Source organism: Rutidosis leptorrhynchoides, chromosome 4 (assembly GCF_046630445.1).
Source record: "Rutidosis leptorrhynchoides isolate AG116_Rl617_1_P2 chromosome 4, CSIRO_AGI_Rlap_v1, whole genome shotgun sequence".
Taxonomy (NCBI): Eukaryota; Viridiplantae; Streptophyta; class Magnoliopsida; order Asterales; family Asteraceae; genus Rutidosis; species Rutidosis leptorrhynchoides.
In genome coordinates, this window is record NC_092336.1 from 476,239,093 (window position 1) to 476,263,763 (window position 24,671).

Below are 24,671 nucleotides of genomic sequence, written 5' to 3' on the forward strand. Positions count from 1 at the left end.
GCTTCATCAAGTAGCACCCGCCGGTAATCACCCATCTTAGGCACCCACACTCTTCCTTGAAAAGACAACAAACCACACGAACCTATAGTAATGAATTCTGATTACCCCACAATTCGTTCCGCAAGCTTGTTGTGAACGTAAGCCTCTATTTGAATCACACCAAGCTTTTCAAGAAAATCGTTAGTAATAATCATACGTAACAATCCCAATCGTAACGTTGGGTGGTGACTCTTTTGGCTTAACGCATTCGCGACCACATTCGCCTTGCCCGGATGATAAAGTATCTCACAATCATAATCCTTCACCACATCCATCCATCTACATTGACGATAATTCAAATCCCGTTGATCAAAAAGATGTTTCAAACTCTTGTGATCCGAATAAATCCTACACTTGACACCATACAAGTAATGGCGCCAAATTTTCAAAGCATGGACCACCACCGCTAATTCGAGATCGTGTGTCGGGTAATTCTTTTCATGTTCCTTTAGTTGGCGTGAGGCGTAAGCGATGACTTTACCTCGTTGCATTAGAACGCAACCGAGTCCATTCAAATAAGCATCACAATAAATCGTCATATCATCTACACCTTCCGGCAACACTAAGACCGGAGCTTGACACAATTTCTCTTTTAACAATTGAAAAGCGATTTCTTGCTTGTTCTCCCAATTGAATCTCGTATTCTTCCTTGTCAACTTAGTTAATGGAGAAGCAATCTTTGAAAAGTCTTGGATAAACAGACGATAGTAACCGGCCAATCCGAGAAAACTTCGGATTTCCGTAGGCGTAGTCGGTTGTCCCCAACTCTTCACCGTCTCTATCTTCCCCGGATCTACTTGAATACCATTCTCATTCACAATATGGCCAAGGAATTGAACCTCCTGATAGGATCCTTGACACATGAATATCAATGAATGTGAAGAATAGCCATTAAGATTGAGAGAGAAAGTCAATCAGTCAAGATTGACTTTCCACGGCTCTCTTGAAAATCTCTACATAACAGTGGCTAAGCTTAGCTAATCTAGGGAGCCTTGGATCCTTTATATAGCCTCGTATAAAGGATCCTCCGTAAGGCTAGGGAAACTCGTATTACTCCTTTCTCAGGTACCTAACAATCTCCCCCCAGGAGTGAGACGGGTTTCCAAAAAATAACTCCCTAGTAAAACATACAACATTACAAGGAAAGAATCAACTATTGTTAACTAACTCCCCCCGAATGATGTACGGCCGTTGATGAAGATCTTAAATCTTCAAAACTTGATGTCATTGTTGTTTCAACGGTCTTTGAGTTTGCACAGCGGAATGCGCAAGGTAGACATTCATCATTGCATCACTTCATGTTGATGAAGAATACCTCGAAGTCTTAGAATCTCCCCCTTCAATGTACTTGGGCTTTCCTACGTGAACTAAGAACGATCTTGAAACAAGCATCTTCTAACTTAGCACGATTATCGGAAAATTGCTAAAGTCCCGGCTTTTGACTAAACCCCAATGGAGAAAGATCTTCTTTGAAATCACTTAGCTCCCCCCCAACACTTGACTTGATTAGTAAGCTCGAAAAACTTGAGAAACTCCCCCCGGAATGTATGGGGCATACGGCCAATCAAGTGTGTACTCATCACATCTTTGATAGCCTCAATTATTCTTATATTGCCGGTATCAATATAGTTGGCTTTGATCGTTGGCTCCTTCGAAGTTCCTAACGTCTCCAATACTCCCCCAAGGATGTGGAAGTCCTTTTCATTTTCCTTTGCTCACTCGTCAAACAAGTAACGCATCGATTTTGTCTCTTTGAAGTCCGAGTCCGATACCGTACGCGTATTGAAGTCACACGCACATCAACCATATACACATCTCCCCCACAATGATGCTTGCACGAAGAAAAAGCTTCATTGTTTAAATTGGTTGATGTGCTCGGTAAATCCCCAAAATATAGTAAATAATGCGTATGAGAAAAGCCGTGTAAATCCGAGCCTCAAAAGTTGTTGAAAAATATGCTTTGGAGATCCAGATTCGGTAAAGGACTGCCCTTGAACATACTTTTAACCTTTCAGGGACCAGAGCTGTAAAATTCCACATAAAAGCTTCCAGATTCGGTTAGTGGACTGAAGCTTATGTCTTATGGGCTTAGAACATTCGGTAGGTCCATTAAGGAAAACAAATTCGGTTGGCCCACTAGTAACATATGAGGCCCAATAGCAAAGTATCATATACCGAATCTTAGATACTGCTTTTTCCTTCAAGTAATCGAATGCAATACCGAATGAGATGAAAATCAATATCGAAGCCAGCATACCGAATCAGTAACCGCCACAACTACCGAATATGTTCATCAATTTATCCATCATACCGAATGGCTACCGAAATTTGCCATACCGAATGTGAATCAACACATATATCAAAATCAGAATCATAACAAGAACCAAATCCGTAACAACATTTGCATCATACCGAATCAGTTACCGAACGTGATTCAATGCCTGTAATAGTAACCGTCATTCATCTTCAACTTCTGTAGAAGAACAATTATCAACTACAAACAATTTCAATAAATTGAAGCTCGAAATTAATATCACGATACACCAGGAGCAGCGACTAGATCTTTCTGTGAAGGTATATCAATCAAAACAACAATTAATATCCAATTTCAACAAAGAACAATAAAAACCGCCATTGTTGAACTCGAGTATTAATTTTATGAATGAGCTAGTATCTAATGATGACATGAACTTAAAAGTTGCTTGAAATCCGTCCATAAACACTCGTCAACCAAAATCACATCCTGAAACCTCATCAAACTCTCCAATTGAAACATTGACCGAAATCCTTTGAGGTTTGACTCCGAGATTTTGAAGTCAGTGATGTTTCTCGATCAGAATTGATGACTCACAAAGCTCAAGTAAGTGATAAGGAATCAAAAACTTAGCTCAATTGGATCTAACACTCGCTTAGTTGTTCCAGGGACCAAATCGGTTTGAAATAATGAAGAACAAAGAGCTCGATCTCAATTTCAATCAAAATGAACTTATTGATTGAATTTGTTGATCCTCGAAGATTCGGTTTAGTTTAGTGAACTTGATTTCAGTTTCAGATTGTGTTGTTTTATCTTCAAATATGAATATCAATTTTAGAAGCATGATGAAGATACGAGTACTGTAGCAATGTGTATGGATCTGACTTTGTGATGAGAGAGATATAGATCAGATTCGGTACTGTTGTATTTTAGGAGAGAGAACATAGATGTCAGATCTGATCACTGTAGCTGATGAAAGGTGTTAGTGATTTTGTAACAACCCAAACCAAACCACGACAATTCCCGTTAAAATTCACAATATAAAAAAAAAAATTTCTGGTGCAGTTCATTTGCGCGGCGCGCCAGGTGGGTGCGCGGCGCGCCAAACCACCTGGACAGCCCGCTGTCCCCGGAAGTCAATTTAACGAAAATGTTTGACTAGTTCCCGACATTTTTAGCCAAAACGCTTTTAACCATAAATTCATATATATATAAAACTAGCACGTTTAATTAATAAAATTGAGTTTACGAAGCGGGTCCCACAACGACCCATTTTACCACCTTAAGTACCGAAATACAATATTTGACCAAAAGACTTTTAATACAACAAGCCGAGCATGGCGATTGGGAATACGCTACCCAATCCTAAATGATCCAAAAGTAAGTCACTAAAGCAACTATGCACGTCTTCTAGTCCTCGCGCTTACCCGAGCCGCCATATCCGCATGCGATCTATAAAAAGAGTCAACAACGAGAGGGTAAGCTAACGCTTAGTGAATGATAATATACTACATACATATATATGCATAAAATGGACACGCCACATAAATAAACAAATACCGCATGCCGGAGCGTCCAAGCCTAAAGGCAAGCTAATCTAAGTATACCATACGATCACTAAGCAACAAGCTAATAATACCATCAATAAGGTAAGTTCACCAACGTCAATGTGAACAACGCCAATAACTACCCCCGGAGGGTTAACTACATCACGACAACACAACATTAATCACGAATTAGCAATTCGACAATCATGCAACATATCGTGCATATACCAATAACCGCAAGTCCACAATAGCTAGCAATACCAATAGCATATGGTTCATAATTAAATATGCCAATACATAATTCATACAACCATGGTTAACCAAGTACACAAGAGAACGGTACATGAAAGTCCGTTGGAGTTCATAACATCCACTAGTGTTACTTACACACCGCGTAATCACTAGTCCCCCGGGTGATGTCTTAAACACCGCGACTAACTCACCCTTACAACAATGTGGCGTCTTAAACACCGCGACGAATCCACACTTCATTCAATACAATGAGTGGTGTCTTGAACACCGCGACACTTCCACTCCCATGACATTGTGGTGTCTTAAACACCGCGACAATACCACAAGTCAATTACACAATGAGTAGTGTCTTAAACACCGCGACAATACTACTCGTCAATTCCACAATGAGTAGTGTCTTAAACACCGCGACAATACTACTCGTTTCATAGAACGTGGTGTCTTAAACACCGCGACAATACCACATTCGTGCAACACAATTAAATACATTACATACATATATGCATAATTATACCACTCACAACCACGTGTGATAACGTACACCCAAAATGTGTACTTTGCTAAAGGTAGTCAACCAAAACGCACAACCGTGCCAATTGGACCTATGCACAAGTCCATCAAATCCACCTATATGTGAAGTGAGCTCTATAGCCGAGAATCACTTCACCCGACCCGCACCCATCCTACACATACATATGTACATAGGATAATATCACTCACCTTGAAGTCTTGAAGAGTGCTTCCAAGTAATCCGCAAGTCGCCAATGGGAAATACCAATACCACCACAACGTAGCTAGGAACGAGGAGAACAACTTTAAAAACCGAGACTTTGAACGATTTGAGCTCCTTCCTCACCAAAACCTCCAATCTCTCTCTAAACTCTTACTCTCTCTCTAAAAATGGATGAGGATGATGAGTGGATGTGAATGAGATCCAAAACTGATCCAAAGTAGCTAATATGCCTCACAAATCCGGCCTCAAGTGAAATTACCCATTTGCCCTTCATTTAAAACACTTAAAAGAAAAGGGGTCTGTCAGCAGCAAACGGCGCGGCGCGCCCCAACCCCGCGCGGCGCGCGACATAGCTGAACCAGATTCCTGTGCATCTTAATTCCATATAATTAAACCACGAAGCCCATTCTCGAATGTCTTAATACACAAGCAAGCAAGATAATTATTCGGGTCTTACAACTCTCCCCCACTTAAACTCGATCACGTCCTCGTGATCCCTGTCACTTGACCAAATAGACCCCACTCTACGGTCCTCAACATAAGTTCCAATCCGACTTTCCAGGAAATTCTTCCCAACGAATCGCCTTTAACAACTAAATCGTCACCCGCGATTTATCAAAACCACAATCCGAGCACTAACACCATACTCCTTCCCTAACATCGGGAAAACTCAACCAATCTCATACCGAGATATTAACTTCCTTAGCGTACCTTTACCAAGGACAACGCTAAAAGCAACCAAGTCTCAACTTAAAGTCAACAATCCGAAACGATGAAGACTGAACCAAACAAATCCTTACGGATAACATTAATCACTAACATCCCTTGTAGTGCGCAATACGACCTATACGCAACTACCATAGCATCAAAATCCAACGGCTAAAACCAAAAGCGCCCAAAACGACTATGGCAACGCTAAACCTAAGGTGTACAAAATCGACTATTGTCACACCCGTAACAACATGTGAGCGAAACACGGCTATCGCATCCCTAATCACACAACATGGTCCTCACGATCCCACCATCGGTGTATAAAACAACCGATAGATCACTCAACACTCGATGAAGTCAGCGGACCCCGTCAACGGTCATGCTTCACCGATATAATCCCTTGATGAAGTCAGCGGACCCGAAGATCATGCTTCATCAAACAACCATACCATGATCAAGCAAGAACCACCTATACCAAACATAGGTACCAAACAATAATTCTCCACAAGAGAACCCGACACACACCTCCCTTAACTGGAGGATTTCGCCTTGCTCGCCAAACACGTCCATTATCTCTCAACGAGATTTACCACGTTACCACCTCGGTGATAATTCAAATCCAAACCATAAGTACAATTTATCCGAAATTGTACTCTACCACAAATCGACCAAACCAGGTCTCGACAACATTTTCCGGATCTACCAAAAGCATCATCCGAAATCACACACTAAAACTTCCTCGTGCGGGAGTGTAACTCCCCCACTTAGAACCACGTTCCATATCCACAACTCGTACAACCGTACAATGCTACCACAGGTAGACTTTACCAACAATTGGGTACACACGACCCATCACCACATCTCGCTCTAACCTCGAGTTCACGAAGGATTTTAACCAATCCTTATACACTTTGAACGAAAGCGTACCGCAACACAGTCGGAGTCGAACACCACGCTAGTAGGTATAAAAGAGGCACCTAATGTCGCGTCATAAAGACTCCATTACCAACACACATCGAGATTTAAAACACTCGATCTCAAGGGTTCCAACCACCCGACGAACCTCATGGTTCATCACTTCAACATAAAAGCGAACACGCGCTTAACAATCGAACACCAAAACCATTTCCGTGGCTTGGTAGAAACATTTCTCAAATATCAAGGAATGCTTGGTTGCACCAAGTCTTACGCCCTTCGCCCGACAATCAAACGTCACCATAGGGTACTTCCATTAGGAACGTCACCCATAACAACAATATGCACAACACAAGGCATTAACAACTCAAACTCAAACAGCATCGAACATTCCCAAGACTTGTGACCCCTCGTGCCACCATTGTAACATCTAGACGCGCTAGAATTCGATATACTCGTCCGCGTACCACCCGTGCTCACACTCGGACCCTTAGTCCTCTTACTCGGAGCACCATAAGAAACAACCCTTCTATCCCTTGAAGGCTCACCCTTCTTCGATCGTGTATGCGACTCGAAACCCCTAGCCAAGTCGAATAATTCCGAAAACGATTTCGCTTGACCACGTCTAATTTTTCTTTTCAAGTCGTCATTCAAAGTCCGATAGAAATCCCCCATTAATAAACGATCACTTCCCAAATACTCCGGACAAAAACGAGCCTTCGCCATAAAGGTCGTCTTGAGAGTATTTAAATCCATAGATCCTTGTCGCAAATTTCGCAACTCATTACGCAATTCCCACAAATCGGCCGAAGTCCGGAATTCCTCGAAGAATTCCTCCTTAAATTCGTCCCACGATAAGGCCATAAACGTTTCACCACCGACAAGATCAATCTTACCATCCAACCAATCCCTCGCCCTACCCCGCAACAAACTCGTAGCGAGTCTCGTCTTTCTCTCGGGAGGGCAATCAATAGTACGGAAACACCCTTCGACGTCCGAAATCCAAGTTGTGCTTACCAAAGGATCCGACTTTCCGTCATACATCGGGGATTTAGTCCTCATGAAGCTCTTAAGATAACGCTCCATTTCACTACTACTTTGAAGTTCGAAATACCTCCTTTCCATTCTTTCTTCCAACGTACCCATTTGCTCCGCATCGGCGGCCGCAACTCTAGCGTTAAACTCCGCGTCATTCGCCTCGGTCTCGTTTCGCGTCGTCATTCAAAAGAATGCAAAACGATTAGTCCACGAACGTATAAAACCGCACGCACAACACCGTCCCATCTTGCTAAACACTCGTCGTACATCACTTGTTAGACACGATTTGCACCCGTAATAAGGTTTGCAAGTTCTTATTACGCACACACGCCGCATCGACTCGTTAGTACAACGACCGCCTCGCTCGATGATAAGAACAAACACAACCAAAATTCTACGCGATACAAACACACGCGAGAATTATTACCACAACACAAAAGCATATTAATAATATCTGCATTACTAATATATACGTTAGTCGACCTATAAACAAGGCACTAACTAAACCCATTCCGACCCGAAATCCTACAAGTCCCGCAACAATTTAAGCACACACAAAAGTCTAAGTCTAGGCACCTATCTCAAGTCACCTAAATCCCTTAGACCATGCTCTGATACCACTTGTAACAACCCAAACCAAACCACGACAATTCCCGTTAAAATTCACAACATAAAAAAAAAATTTCTGGTGCAGTTCATTTGCGCGGCGCGCCAGGTGGGTGCGCGGCGCGCCAAACCACCTGGACAGCCCGCTGTCCCCGGAAGTCAATTTAACGAAAATGTTTGACTAGTTCCCGACATTTTTAGCCAAAACGCTTTTAACCATAAATTCATATATATATAAAACTAGCACGTTTAATTAATAAAATTGAGTTTACGAAGCGGGTCCCACAACGACCCATTTTACCACCTTAAGTACCGAAATACAATATTTGACCAAAAGACTTTTAATACAACAAGCCGAGCATGGCGATTGGGAATACGCTACCCAATCCTAAATGATCCAAAAGTAAGTCACTAAAGCAACTATGCACGTCTTCTAGTCCTCGCGCTTACCCGAGCCGCCATATCCGCATGCGATCTATAAAAAGAGTCAACAACGAGAGGGTAAGCTAACGCTTAGTGAATGATAATATACTACATACATATATATGCATAAAATGGACACGCCACATAAATAAACAAATACCGCATGCCGGAGCGTCCAAGCCTAAAGGCAAGCTAATCTAAGTATACCATACGATCACTAAGCAACAAGCTAATAATACCATCAATAAGGTAAGTTCACCAACGTCAATGTGAACAACGCCAATAACTACCCCCGGAGGGTTAACTACATCACGACAACACAACATTAATCACGAATTAGCAATTCGACAATCATGCAACATATCGTGCATATACCAATAACCGCAAGTCCACAATAGCTAGCAATACCAATAGCATATGGTTCATAATTAAATATGCCAATACATAATTCATACAACCATGGTTAACCAAGTACACAAGAGAACGGTACATGAAAGTCCGTTGGAGTTCATAACATCCACTAGTGTTACTTACACACCGCGTAATCACTAGTCCCCCGGGTGATGTCTTAAACACCGCGACTAACTCACCCTTACAACAATGTGGCGTCTTAAACACCGCGACGAATCCACACTTCATTCAATACAATGAGTGGTGTCTTGAACACCGCGACACTTCCACTCCCATGACATTGTGGTGTCTTAAACACCGCGACAATACCACAAGTCAATTACACAATGAGTAGTGTCTTAAACACCGCGACAATACTACTCGTCAATTCCACAATGAGTAGTGTCTTAAACACCGCGACAATACTACTCGTTTCATAGAACGTGGTGTCTTAAACACCGCGACAATACCACATTCGTGCAACACAATTAAATACATTACATACATATATGCATAATTATACCACTCACAACCACGTGTGATAACGTACACCCAAAATGTGTACTTTGCTAAAGGTAGTCAACCAAAACGCACAACCGTGCCAATTGGACCTATGCACAAGTCCATCAAATCCACCTATATGTGAAGTGAGCTCTATAGCCGAGAATCACTTCACCCGACCCGCACCCATCCTACACATACATATGTACATAGGATAATATCACTCACCTTGAAGTCTTGAAGAGTGCTTCCAAGTAATCCGCAAGTCGCCAATGGGAAATACCAATACCACCACAACGTAGCTAGGAACGAGGAGAACAACTTTAAAAACCGAGACTTTGAACGATTTGAGCTCCTTCCTCACCAAAACCTCCAATCTCTCTCTAAACTCTTACTCTCTCTCTAAAAATGGATGAGGATGATGAGTGGATGTGAATGAGATCCAAAACTGATCCAAAGTAGCTAATATGCCTCACAAATCCGGCCTCAAGTGAAATTACCCATTTGCCCTTCATTTAAAACACTTAAAAGAAAAGGGGTCTGTCAGCAGCAAACGGCGCGGCGCGCCCCAACCCCGCGCGGCGCGCGACATAGCTGAACCAGATTCCTGTGCATCTTAATTCCATATAATTAAACCACGAAGCCCATTCTCGAATGTCTTAATACACAAGCAAGCAAGATAATTATTCGGGTCTTACAGATTTGGAATAATTGTTGTGAGATTCGGTAAATGAGATTCGGTATTTAATGAATCTCATGTAGGTGTGTTTGTGTGTATTGGTTAAATTCGGTATCGTAAAAAATTTTCGAAAAATTTTTGAAAATTTTTTGAAGATCTTCATATCTTCATGATGAAGATGATGAAGGTTTGAAGATTTGAGGTTGAAGGTTTGAAGGTGGAGGGAAAACATTCATAATATTCATAGGATCTCCTTCATTTCGTTGAAGGTTAGGCTCTGATACCAATTGTAGGATCCTAGATCTCAAGAATACCATGAATGTGAACAATGAACCACATGAATGTAGAGAGCATTAGTCAAACTAGTCAACTATATTCCACGGCTCTCTTGAATACATTACAAATCGGTGGCTAATGTTTAGCTAATCTAGGGAGCCTTGGATCCTTTATATAGCCTCGTATAAAGGATCCTCCATAAGGCTAGGGAAACTCGTATTACTCCTTTCTCGGGTACCTAACACCTCCCTTAGCAAAAATTCACATTTTGAGAACTTAGCATACAACTTCTCCTTCCGCAACGTCTTCAACACACTACGCAAATGATGTTGATGTTCCTTCATAATCCTCGAATAGACAAGTATGTCGTCGATGAACACAATTACCGACTTGTCCAACATAGGTTGGAACACTCGGTTCATAAGATCCATGAATGCTGCCGGAGCATCCGTAAGACCAAAAGGCATCACCACAAACTCAAAATGCCCGTAACGCGTTCGAAAAGCCATTTTCTCAATATCTTCCTCACGGACCCGCATTTGGTGATAGCCGGACCGTAGGTTAATTTTTGAGAAATACGTCGCACCTTGGAGTTGATCAAATAAATCGTCAATCCTAGGCAATGGATAATGATTCTTGATCGTCACTTTATTCAACTCCCGATAATCAATGCACATACGCATACTACCATCTTTCTTCTTTACAAATAAAACTGGAGCGCCCCAAGGCGAAGCACTCGGTCGAATAAAACCCTTCTCAAGTAACTCTTGGGTTTGACTTAACAATTCTTGCATTTTCGTCGGCGCTAAACGATAAGGAGTTTTAGCAATGGGAGTAGCTCCCGGAACCAACTCAATGCGAAATTCAACTTGTCTTTCCGCCGGAACACCCGGTAACTCATCCAGAAAAACGTCTTCGAATTCATTAACCACCGGAATCTCGCGAATGGGTGGTGGCTCATCACGAGTATCAACAACATGGGAAAGAAAAGCCATGCCACCACTAAAAAGGAAACGACGTGCCCGTGCAAAAGTGCATATCGGCACAAGTCTTCTACGCTTATCGCCATGAATAATTAACTCTCCCCCACTTGGGGTCTTCACACGAATAGACTTTTCATGGCATGCAATATCGGCTCTATTATGATCGAGCTAATCCATACCAACCACGATATCGAAATCACCCAAGGTCATCGGGATGAGATCAATATTAAAGTTTTCGGCACCAAACACAACATTACAATTTTTACACACATCAACCACTAGCACTGCCTTGCCATCCGCTATTTCGACTTCTACCGGACGAATTAACTTAGCTAACAGTTTATTAAGTTTAGGCACAAATTTTAGAGACACAAACGACAAATTTTCACCGCTATCAAATAGAATCCTCGCCGGATTGGAGTTAACCATAAAAGTACCTGAGACGACTTCATTGGATTTCTTAGCTTCATCATTGGTCATCAGATAATTATGCCCCCATGCCGACCCCGCCGCCTTCTCTATTCTCTTAACTTGATCATTTCGGAGATCGGGGCACTCCGACTTCCGGTGCCCTTCTTTTTGACAATTAAAATACGTGATTTTATTAGTAGACGGTTTTCGACAATCACGAGAGTACTGACCCTTTTGCCCACAATTGAAACACGTGACCATGTGACCACTAGAAGCATCCCTCTTCACGCTACCGACACTTTCGGTTGCTCACTTACTCTTCTTGTTCAAAAAACTAGAAGCTTCAAACTTTCTTTTACTTGGCGCATAACTAACCGGACTCAGAGCTTGCGCTTCAAACACCTTCGCCACCGCCAAAAGCTTAGCAAAAGTCTCAACATGACCAATACTAATTTTACCCTTCAAATCGTCTCTATGGGTCGCATGAAAGTCTTCCATTAACAATTGATCATTCCCCACATACTCGGGGCAAAAACGTGCTTTGGCGAGAAAATTGGTTTTGAGAGTGTTTAGGTCCAAAGACCCTTGACGCATGTTCCTTAACTCGTTGCGCAATTTGGAAAGATCCGCTTGCGTACGATATTCGAGAAAAAACTCCTTCTTGAACTCCGCCCAAGACAACCCCACAAAGGCCGCATCACCTACCATATCAATTTTACCATCGAGCCAATCTTTAGCATGGCCCCTCAACAAACTAGTAGCAAGCCTAGTCTTTTTCTCGGGTGGGCACTCGGTCGTGCGAAAACAACCTTCAACATCGGAGATCCAAGCCGCACTTTTCATGGGGTCGGGATCCTCGTGAAAGTGAGGAGGCTTAGTCGCCAAGAAGTTCTTATAGCTAAACTCCAACTCGCCCCCATTTTGAGGTCTAGGAAACCTCCTTTCAACTTCTTCTTTGACGGCATTGGTCATTCGTTCTTGAATCATATCGACAATTTGTTCTGAAACCGACTCTTCGAATATTTGTTTAACCATTCGTGAGAAAACCGAAACATAGTTTTCTAAAACGGTCTCAATCTTGGTAGTAGTCTCATCTTCCTCCACATGAGAGGGACCACCATTGCCATTCGTATCCGTTCCGTTTCTCGTCTTCATTCTAAAGATTAAAAATGGATTAGACATCACCAACAATTTAATACACATATATACCTATGCATATGACCTCACACACACCACATCTAGCTCGATACTTGTCGCACATCCTTGCTCGACTTGACTTGCAACCGTAATAGTGGTCGCGACTCACTATTACGCTCAAATTGTCGTGCCATGCTCAAATGTATCACAACCATCTTGCTCGATGTTCAAAACAATAACGCCTGATTAGTATGTCATAACATAAGCATAGTTAGTCCACCTGTGCACCAAAGAACTAATCAAAACCCGCACCGACCCGTAGTCCCACAAGTCCTGCATATAATTCAACAACACAAAAGTCTAAGTCTAGGCGCCTATCTCAAGTCACCTAAATCCCTTAGACCATGCTCTGATACCACTTGTAACGACCCAACCCGTTAACCAACCAAAACTGCAAAATAAAAAAAATTCGAAGCAGGCCTGCCCAGGCTGGGTGCGCGGCGCGCACACTTACCTGTGCGCGACGCGCACAGGGCCTGGCAGTCCGCTGTCCAAATTGTTCCGTTTTCGTAAAAAGATCTAACACTTCCCATCATTTTTAGACGAAATGCTCTTCACATCATATTAGTATAAGTAAAACTAGCACGAATCAATGATAAAACGAGTTTTACATTGTGGGGCCCACACATGCCCAAAATACCATTATGTACGAAATACGAGTTTCGACCACAAAAAGTTTAGTTGCCAAACATCACTAGAGCATGGTGTTTGGGGTTAAACTACCCAAATCTTGGTCGAACTTCCAAAGAGCTAAAACCCCCGAGAGCCACTAATCTAAGCGAATACCTTTGCCCTTATCCAAGCCGGATCCTAAAAAGGTAAACAACGAGAGGATAAGATAACGCTTAGTGAATGCAATAATTATACACATACATATATAACCTACTAACTTGCAATCACATCCACAATTACCTCATACACGCTAGCAATTTAAATGACATACCAACGCAAGGGACAACGCTAAAACTCCAAGACCACAAGCTAGCACAAACGATAGCATATAACTCCAATATTGTAAAGTGCCACACCACAAACACATAACTATGGTTAACCAATAGTACAAAGGAATGGTACTTCGAATTTACCATCGGTGTTCCCAACAACCGTTAGCGCATAACGAATTATAACACTAACCCCGGAGTGGTATCGATCGCCCGAACTTTAAAACCACCCGTCACGTGTAAATGTGGTATCGAACGCCCGAACTTTAAACCCACGCTACACGTCTACACACATACATGACATGGCATCGAACGCCTGAACTTAAACCCATATCAAATATTGACCCGATGTGGTATCGACCGCCCGAACTTAAACCCACATCTAATCTCGTACAAGTAAATACATTATATACACACATGTATAATCATTCCACTCACCTTGTCGACTTGGCGAGATTTCCAATAACAACTTGTAACTTCAAAGCGAGTCACCTAACACAATTAATTCTCAATTAATTCACATAATAAGTTGGAATTTCCACCAACTAGCCTCACTAGTGCATTTATGACCCATTTGCACTAGATTCACACATTAAAGGTCAAGACTCCCAACTAATCACTAAAAGCTAGTGATTAAGGTTCTAAGACTTTCATCAACACATAACTAGGGTGTTTTCATACTCAATTTATCCTGCTAGGTCAAACCCACCCATTTGACCCATTTCAAGTCAACCATAAACCCTAGAACCAATTTTACTAACAACACAAGTGAGTTAGTGAATAACTAACCATTTTAGACTTAATAATACCGATTATTACTTTGAAACCCTAGGTTAGTCGTTCTTGAGTCCTCTTGACTCAATCTTACCCAAAACCCCTAAAATCACCAACAAAAGGTTTTATGTTCATCACTAACCCAAGTTCTAACCCTTAAACAAATTAAATTAAGGAAATCAAAATTATAACTTACCACCACAACTAAAATGTAGCTAGAGAGGAGATGAACAACCTTATAACCCGAGCTAAGACCCAAAACTAGCTCCTTCTTCCTTTACTTGAGCTTTCTCTCACTCAAATTTGGGTTTCTCCACTAGAATTAAAGTTGAAAGAAATTGGTGGTTGAAAGTGGAGTTATGACTCCCAACCCACTGATCTGTGATCTTATCTCGTCCCCAAGTGAAATTATCACAATGCCCTTTCAAAATATCTAATTAAAAAGGCAGAACCCGGCTACAGTAGGAGTGCGCCACGCACACCCCTAAGTATGCGCTGAGCGCACTTATGACTGAACAGAATCCGACTTATATTTAAATTCAGAATTATTCCCACGCTTTATGTACTATAATTACACGTCTGTACAATAATTATTAGGGTGTTACACCTACTGACCTTTGACTTAGATTGATGACCTTTCGGACCTACTTACTACCTGTATACGTTTCATATCGACTTTTACTGCTTATTCACTGTGAGTTATAGCATCCCTTTACTACTTTTTACTATTTTTGGGACTGAGAATACATGCGCTTTATACGTTTTACCTACTAGACACGAGTACTTAAAATTTACATATGTGTGGGTGATATAATGGCACAAAGATTCCCCTTAGCTCGGTAACGTTTAATCATTGGTTTCCTAACCGTGAACGCGAATCTTAGATATGGATCCATAGGGTTTGAAAACGCTACTCAGGCTAGTCGCGCTAGCATTCAACGGGTGTTTAATACTTCGAGGACAAACGCACTCGCCAAGTGCACTTTTAGGGGTTGATATACATACTTTAAGTCTAGTTACCGGGTGCCCACGGTTAAGCATATACTTTTCATACTGATTTAAACTGCTGATTGAAGCACTGAAATCTCGTGGTCTACATTACTTTACTGATAACAAACTATAGCTCACCAACATTCGTGTTGACTTTTAAGCGTGTATTTCTCAGGTGCTTAGACGATGTTGCTTTCACTGTTAGAATTGCTGTCTTGGTGTTATAGACTTGCTGTTATGGACCTGCTGTGTTAGATTTCCGCTGCATTACTTAGAGATGTCTCAATCATGGAACTTTTCTTTTGCATTCGTAACTTATGTTATTTTCAAATAATGACTTTGTAACGACCTTTGTGTCACGTTATCTTTTGTAAAACGCTATCTTTTATGAATGCAAAAATGGTTTTCAAACAGCATATAGTGTTTGACCTTGTAATGATCCTGTTGTTGATGAACCGTACAAGATGATTTTGTACGGGGCGTCACATTTGATATCAAAGCATTGGTTGTAGGGAATTAGGTTGTATTAGTGAGTCTAGACCAGACCGAGTAGGATTCACTAATAGGACTAATCTACAACTTGCTCCTTTACTTGTTACTACTTACTATTGCTGCATGTTACTGCTTACTTATACTGCCGTATGATCTTGCTGCATGCTACTGCTATGTGAACTTGCTGTATGCGACTGCTTATCCTCGTTACTGCATGCTACTATCTGCTTTCGATTGCATGTTACTTTATTTATTACTGTTGTTATTGCCATGCTATGTACTGCGGTAGACGATCTAGGATGCTGTAGTGCCTGATTACGTGCTTGCTATATTTCTTATTGACATGGAAAAAGTTATTTTTCCTTGTTCAGATGTCAGACATGCTGCCCATGATCTTTGACTTCGAGAGTGACTCAAAAACAACTGCTGCCTCGCCTACGATTGTTGCTGATTCATCGCTACCCTTCGACGACTCTGGCGATTCGCCTTCTGGAGATAGTGGACTCGTGCTTGACCTCATGGATGTCTTAGACGGATACGAGAATCCCGAGATGATTCCAGCACCACCCAGCCCTAGACTCCCGGAGCCACAGCACACCATTCCGGTGATACTGTGATCCCTGGGGGAAATGGAGACGGTCCTTTCCATAACGAGCATGGACATTAGGCTAGACACACCGCTGATAGACGTGTTGTACTGATTCCACCAGGTAGATATCGACTTATGACCACCGGTCAGATGCTTTCTCCCGCCCACGATGATCCTGCATTTCCTTCCGACGATTCAGACGGATCATCATTCGATGACTCCAGCGAGGAGGATTCTGAGGAGGATTCTGAGGAGGACCCTGAGGAGGAGCCCGTGCAGCCGCCCTCTACCCCACCGAAAAAGCGGTATCGTTTCGATGGTACTGTTATCCCAGGGATTAACAGAGGAAGACCGTTCGTGGACGCACGTGGACAGTTGGTTAGGGTCACAGCCCGTAAGCGGGTCGCACCGTATCCTGCCGATCCATTCGTGCGTAAAACCGCCCGCACTGTGCCGTCTACATCTGCATCATCTGGACCATCTGCACCATCTGTACCACCTGCCCCACCAGTATCCCCCATCGTCGAGGAACTTACGAGGGAAGTGCATACCCTCTGTGCTCGGGTAACTGAGCTCGAGGACCAGATGTCCCACCCGATGGACATCATTTACCCACCTTCGCCCTAGGACTATTGTATTAGATTTCCTTATGTATTCCGTTTGTAGTTTCATGTTTTTCATTAATGTAATGTACGAACCTCATGCCATTGTACACAATTTTCTTATTATGAAAAGAATTACTGTTGCTTAATTGTTGTATGGCGTTTTATTACATGTTGGCTTTTGTGCTACCTGCTGCTTGTTGCCATGCTTAGTTATCGTGTGTTGTGTTGTTTCCGTACTGTTTACCTTCTGCTATGACGTTACCGATTGTGGGATTTTGACTTAAGTTGAAATTTTTGTTTGGAAGATCGATGGCTAACGGAAGAGGTCCGCGAGAAATCCCCACCGCAGCTCAGATCGAGGAGATGATAGCTACTCGAGTAGCCATGGCTATAGCAAATGCCAACCCTGCTCCAGCTCCAATGGCTAACCCAGCTGTTCATAACGGGTGTACTTACAAAGATTTCCAGAGCTGCAAGCCCCGCAATTTCAGCGAAACAGAAGGGCCAGTTGGGCTGACGAGATGGTTTGAGAAGTTGGAATCTGTGTTCCGTGTGAGTAACTGCTCCGAGGGGAATAAGACTAAGTTCGCATCCTGCACTTTTCGGATGGCGCTTTGACTTGGTGGAATACGCTCGCCCAGGCGCGAGGAATCGACGAAGCTTACGCTACACCATGGGAAGAGTTTAAGAGTGCCATGATCGAGGAGTACTGCCCCAGAACCGAAATTCAGAAAATGGAAGCGGAGTTTTGGGAACTGAAAGTTGTAGGAACTGATCTTGATGGCTATAACCAAAGATACTTGGAGTTAGCTTTGATGTGCCCCACAATGGTTACTCCGGAGTACAAGCGGATGGAGAGGCATCTGTGGGGACTCCCCAAGGACATTCAAGGAAATGTCACTTCATCGAAATCAGCGAATGTCCCAGAAACTATGCGTATGGCGCACACCCTGATGAATCAAATTACCCGCCAAGAGCCAGAGAAGGCGAAATCAGAATCGGGAGCTAGTAATGATAAACGTAAGTGGGACGGAAGCAAGGAAAAAGGTTTTGACCAGAACCCGACTAAGAGGTATGAGAATTTCAAAGGGAACAACGACTGGAGGAACCCGAACCCGAATCCTAGATCAAATCCTAACTACAAAGGTACCCTTCCTCAGTGTAAGAGATGCTACAAGCATCACACTGGATACTGCAACGCAGTATGTGAGAAGTGCAAGAGGATTGGACACATCGACAGAGACAGTAAGAGCACCACCCCAGCAGTGAGGACAAACCCAAATGGACCAAGGAAGTGCTATGATTGTGGACAGCAGTGCCACTTCAGGAATGAATGTCCTAACAAGAAGAAGGATGGTGGGCCGGCACGTGGAAGAGCCTTCAACATGAACGCAAGAGATGCTCGCCAGAATCCTGACTTGGTTACAGGTACATTCACTATCAATAACCTATTAGCTTCTGCTCTGTTTGATACTGGTGCCGATAGGAGTTATGTATGCAGACACTTTTGCTCTAAGATAGATTGGTCGTTAGTTCCTTTGGAGGAGAGTATGCTTGTTGAGGTAGCCAATGAAAAACATGAGAAGGTTGACCAAATTGGCCGAGGAGGTATTATCAACCTAGAAGGAGTGGATTTTGAGATTGATCTAATACGCATCAAGTTGGGAAGTTTTTATGTGATTGTCGGTATGGACTGGTTGTCCAAGGTAAGAACCGAAGTTATCTGCGAAGAGAAGATTCTTCGTATACTGTGCGAAGATGGTGAGCCTCTGATTGTTTACGGGGATAGACGTAGCCCGAAGCTGAACCTTATTAGTTGCTTGAATTGCTAGACCGTGGATTTATCCAACTGAGTTCATCGCCTTGGGGCGCACCTATTTTGTTCGTGAAGAAGAAGGACGGATCTTTCCACATGTGTATCGATTATCGTGAACTGAACAAGTTGAGATCAAGAATCGGTATCCCCTTCCTAAAATTGACGATCTTTTTGATCAGCTGCAAGGATCCAGCATTTATTCCAAGATTGATTTACGATCAGGTTATCACCAGTTGAGGGTGAAGGAGAGTGATGTGCTGAAGACTGCGTTCCGAACTCGTCATGGCCATTATGAGTTTCTTGTGATGCCATTCGGTTTAACTAACGCACCTGCCGTGTTTATGGATATCATGAATCGCGTATGAAAGCCGTACCTGGACAAGTTCGTTATCGTCTTCATAGATGATATCCTCATCTATTCCAAAAGCGAAGAAGAACATGAGCAACATCTTCGACTCATGCTAAAACTCTTGAGACAAGAGCAACTTTATGCCAAATTCTCTAAGTGCGAATTTTGGTTGAAGGAAGTTCAATTTCTCGGTCATATCATGAGCGATCAGGGTATCAAAGTCGATCCCGCGAAGATCGAAGCTATCAGCAAGTGGGAAACCCCCACTACTCCTACTCATATCCGCCAATTCTTAGGCCACGCCGGTTACTATCGTAGATTCATCGAAGGTTTCTCTTTGATTGCGGGTCCTTTAACCTCATTAACTCACAAGGGGAAGAAGTTCGTTTGGGAAACCGAGCAAGAATCGGCATTCCAAACATTGAAGCAGAAGTTAACCACCGCTCCTATTTTATCCCTTCCCGAAGGTAGTGATGACTTCGTTGTGTATTGCGATGCCTCCCGACAAGGTTTTGGGTGTGTATTGATGCAATGGAAGAAGGTTATTGCATACGCCTCCCGATAACTGAAGATTCACGTGTAACAACCCAACCCGTTAACCAACTAAAAATGCGGAATAAAAAAAAATTTAAAACTGATCTGGAGGGTGCGCGGCACGCACCACTGCCTGTGCGCGGCGCGCACAAGGCCTGAGACAGTTCTGATCAAAATGTCCATTTTTTGCGAAAAGATCTTGAACTTCCCGACACTTTTAGACCGAACGCTTTTCACAACAAACTTATATATGTAAAACTAACACGAATCAAACATAAAAATGATGTTTTACAAGCGGGGCCCACACGACCCAAAATACAAGTTTAGAGTTTCGACCACCCAAAAAGTTTAAGTTCCAAACTACACAATGAGCATGGCGTTTGGGATTAAACTACCCAACTACCGGTCAAACTCCAAGAGCTACTAAAGCCAAAAGCGTCCCCTAGCATCAAGCGGGATCTCTAGTCCAATACGATGCCCTTACCCTTGTCCAAAACCGAACCTAAAAAATGGTAAACAACGAGAGGGTAAGCAAAGCTTAGTGAATGCAATAATTATACGAATACATATATAATTATACCTACTTGCATACACTTACACAAACCGCAAACATGCTAGCAACACAATTAGCTTATCGTCACATTAACAAGCTATAATCTCCAATACCACAAGCTAGCAACAACCGCATAATAATATAACTCGAAATGATATAATATGCTTACAACACAAGTAACCATGGTCGACCAATAGTACAAGGGAACGGCGCTCGCGAAAACGCCATCGGTGTTCATAACATCCATTAGGGCACTTAACACCTCGCACCACTAACCCCTAGGGTGGCACCTTAACACCTCGGCACATCACCCCGAGTGGCATCTTAACACCTCGATGCAACACTCATTATTTTACGGAGTGGTGTCTTAACACCTCGACACTACACTCCTAGGTGGCATCTTAACACCTCGATGCTACACCCGAGTGGCATCTTAACACCTCGATGCTACACCCTTCACGTGAAACGTGGTGTCTTAACACCTCGACACTACATCTTTCATGCTATAACAAATAGATACATTATATACATACGCATATAATTATTCCACTCACCTTAACAATTAGATGACGATTTCAACCTCCACAAGCTTCAAAGCAAAGTACCTAATATAATAAGTACTTGATCAACACACAAGCTAAGTGGACTCAATACTAACCCTTACACATGAGCATTTAATGACTTAATGTATTAAATCGCCCATTTATACCAAAACCGCCCAATTAAAGTCAAGACCACCACTAATCACTTAAAAGCTAGTGATTAAGGTCCAAAAACACCAACTAATACATAATTAGGGTAATTCATACCCATCTTTCCAAACTAGGTCAATTTATTACCCAAATAACCATTTTAAGACAACACACCCATTTCGGGTCATCCACTAACTAACCAACACCCATTTACTAAATAACTAGGTGTGTTAGCAATTAACTCACCAATTAGGGTTCATAAACATCATTTAATACTTTGAAACCCTAGACTAGTCACCAATTAGTATTCAAGACTCAATTTTACCCAAGAACACCCAAAATCACCAATAATGGGTTTTGTGTTCATCATTTACTCAAACCCTAACCCTTACACTAAATTAAAGTAAGGAAAATAAAATTAGAACATACCACAACTACCACAACGAAGCTAGAGATAAGATGAACGACTTTAATGCTTGAACTTTAACCCAAAACAAGCTCCTTCCTCTTGGATTTAAGCCTTCTCTCTCAAAAATCACAATCTCTCTCTAGAATTAAAGTTAAAGTGATAAGGTTATTGATAATGGAGTAATGGTGCTCCCCAAACTGACCTATCTACCTTTAACCCGTCTATAAGTGAATTTACCAAAATGCCCCTCAAAATATCTGATTTAAAAAGCTGGAACCCGGCTACAGTAAGGGGTGCGCGGCGCGCTCCCTTTAGTGTGCGCGGCGCGCACTAGGCTCAGCTCACTCAGTGACTTCTGTTTAACTGCACAACATCACCCACACTCTATGTAACATATTTACACTGCTGTACAAACTGATTAGGATCTTACAACTCTCCCCCACTTATTCGGAGCGCGTCATCGCGATCCAAGCCTCATGACAAGAGGGAAGATAAACCAACACGAATTCTTCGGGCTCCCAAGTAAACTCGGAACCCTTACTACGACGCCATTGAACTTTAAAAGTCCTAACCTCTTTATGCCTCAACCTTTTGACCTTCTCATCGAGTATGGCAATCGGCTCCTCAATATACTATAACTTATTGTTTAGCTCAATTTCGTCTAACGGCACCTGATAAGGCTAAAAAGGAACATATATTTCATAGCAAAATCCCCCAAGAAAGACAAGATTTTAGTTGCAATTGTTCCATTTTCGAGTAATATTCATTTATTTTAAATAAGTGCGAAGACAAAAGGCGAAAACGAAGATTTGAAGACGCAAAGGTCCAAAAAGCTCAAAAGTACAAGATACAATCAAAAAGGTTCAAATTATTGATGAAGAACGTCTAAAAATGACAAGAGTACAAGTTACAAAACGCAAAGTACACGATATAAAATTGTACGAAAGGGCGTTCGAAAATCCGGAACCGAGGCATGAACCAACTTTCAGCGCTCGACGCAACGGTGTAAAAATTACGAGTCAACTATGCACAAGAATAAAATATAATATTTAAATAATTCATAATAAGAATAATATTAAATAATAAAAAGTTGTTAATTGAGCATAGTTCAGGGGTCGTAAATGAAAATTCAACTATAAAAGCGATGATTTACGATCAAAATTGGGGAAGACTTTTTTTTTTTTCGATCATTTTTTTTCTATCTTTTTCTTACTTTTCTATATCAAATATCAATATCTATATTTATAATTCTCTATCATAATGTTAATGTAATCAGATATAACAATAATCTTAATTTTAATTTTAAATTATGATAATAATAAGATTTATGATAGAGATCTTTTGAGTATGTAAGTCGAAATTCTGTCCGTGTAACGCTACGCTATTTTTAATCATTGTAAGTTATGTTCAACCTTTTTATATTAATGTCTCGTAGCTAAGTTATTATTATGCTTATTTAAAACGAAGTAATCATGATGTTGGGCTAATTACTAAAATTGGGTAATTGGGCTTTGTACCATAATTAAGGTTTGGGCAAAAGACCGACACTTGTGGAAATTGGACTATTGACTATTAATAGATGGGGGGTATTGTCTAATTGAGTGACAACTCATTGGAGTCTGTCGAACCTATCTTCAAATTAATTATTCTAATAATTAATAATGATTATGGTTGTCCTATTTAGTGACGTTCATATGGAATCTATTATAATCATTTAATTAATCAATTGGGTTGTGTAATTGATTATTCATTCTGATCAAGTGGATGAATTAATATTCATAAACTAATTAAAACAGGGGTGGATTACATACAGTGATAGCCGGTGTAATTGTTGACAGAAGTGATAACTGCGTCACAGTTTAAATCCTTAATCAGTTGGAATATTTGACTTCGGGTATAAGGGTAATTTGACGAGGATACTCGCACTTTATATTTATGACCGATGGACTATTATGGACAAAAACCAGATAGACGTATCAAATAAACCAGGACAAAGGACAATTAACCCATAGTAATAAATTAAAATCAACACGTCAAACATCATGATTACGGAAGTTTAAATAAGCATAATTCCTTTATTTTATCTCTTTTTCGCATTTTTAATTATCGCACTTTTATTTTATGTCATTTAATTTATCGCACTTTATTTATTGTTATTTACTTTACTCTTTAAATTAAGTTATTTTTATATTTTACATTAGATTTTAATTGTGACTTAAGTCTTAAAAATCGACAAACCGGTCATTAAACGGTAAAAAAAACCCCCCTTTTTATAATAATAATACTACTAGTACATATATATTTTTTTGTATTTTTTACAAATATTGTGTGTAAAAATATAGCGTTAAACTTCACTAGCTCCCTGTGGAACGAACCGGACTTACTAAAAACTACACTACTCTACGATTAGGTACACTGCCTATAAGTGTTGTAGCAAGGTTTAAGTATATCCACTCGATAAATAAATAAATAACTTGTGTAAAATTGTAGCATATTTAATAGTATTTCGCACTAAAAATAATACTATTTCGTACCCTCACGCTACAACATCAAGTTTTTGGCGCCGCTGCCGGGGACCGCTAAAACGCTATATTTTTAATTTATATTTGTGAAAATATAAGTTTGTAAAAAAAAAAAAAAAAAAAAAACGTAAAAAAAAAACAAAACAAAAAACGTAAAAAACAAAAAAAAAACAAAAAAAAAAAATGTAAAAAAAAAAAAAAAACGTAAAAAAAAAATTATTAAAAAAAATATATTTTTTAAGATTTTGTCTATAAAAAAAATGTTTTTTTAGTTTTATTACCTTTAGATTTTTAGACTATATTCGCAACTTTTAGTATTAAGTTTAGTTTTGCCATAGTTATTTTCTTATTTTTATTTTTCGATGCCTTTTACCTATGTATCAATTACAATTCCAATTAGTAATCTCTATTTGTAGTTTTAATTTTAAGATAGTGATAGTTATAAGGTTG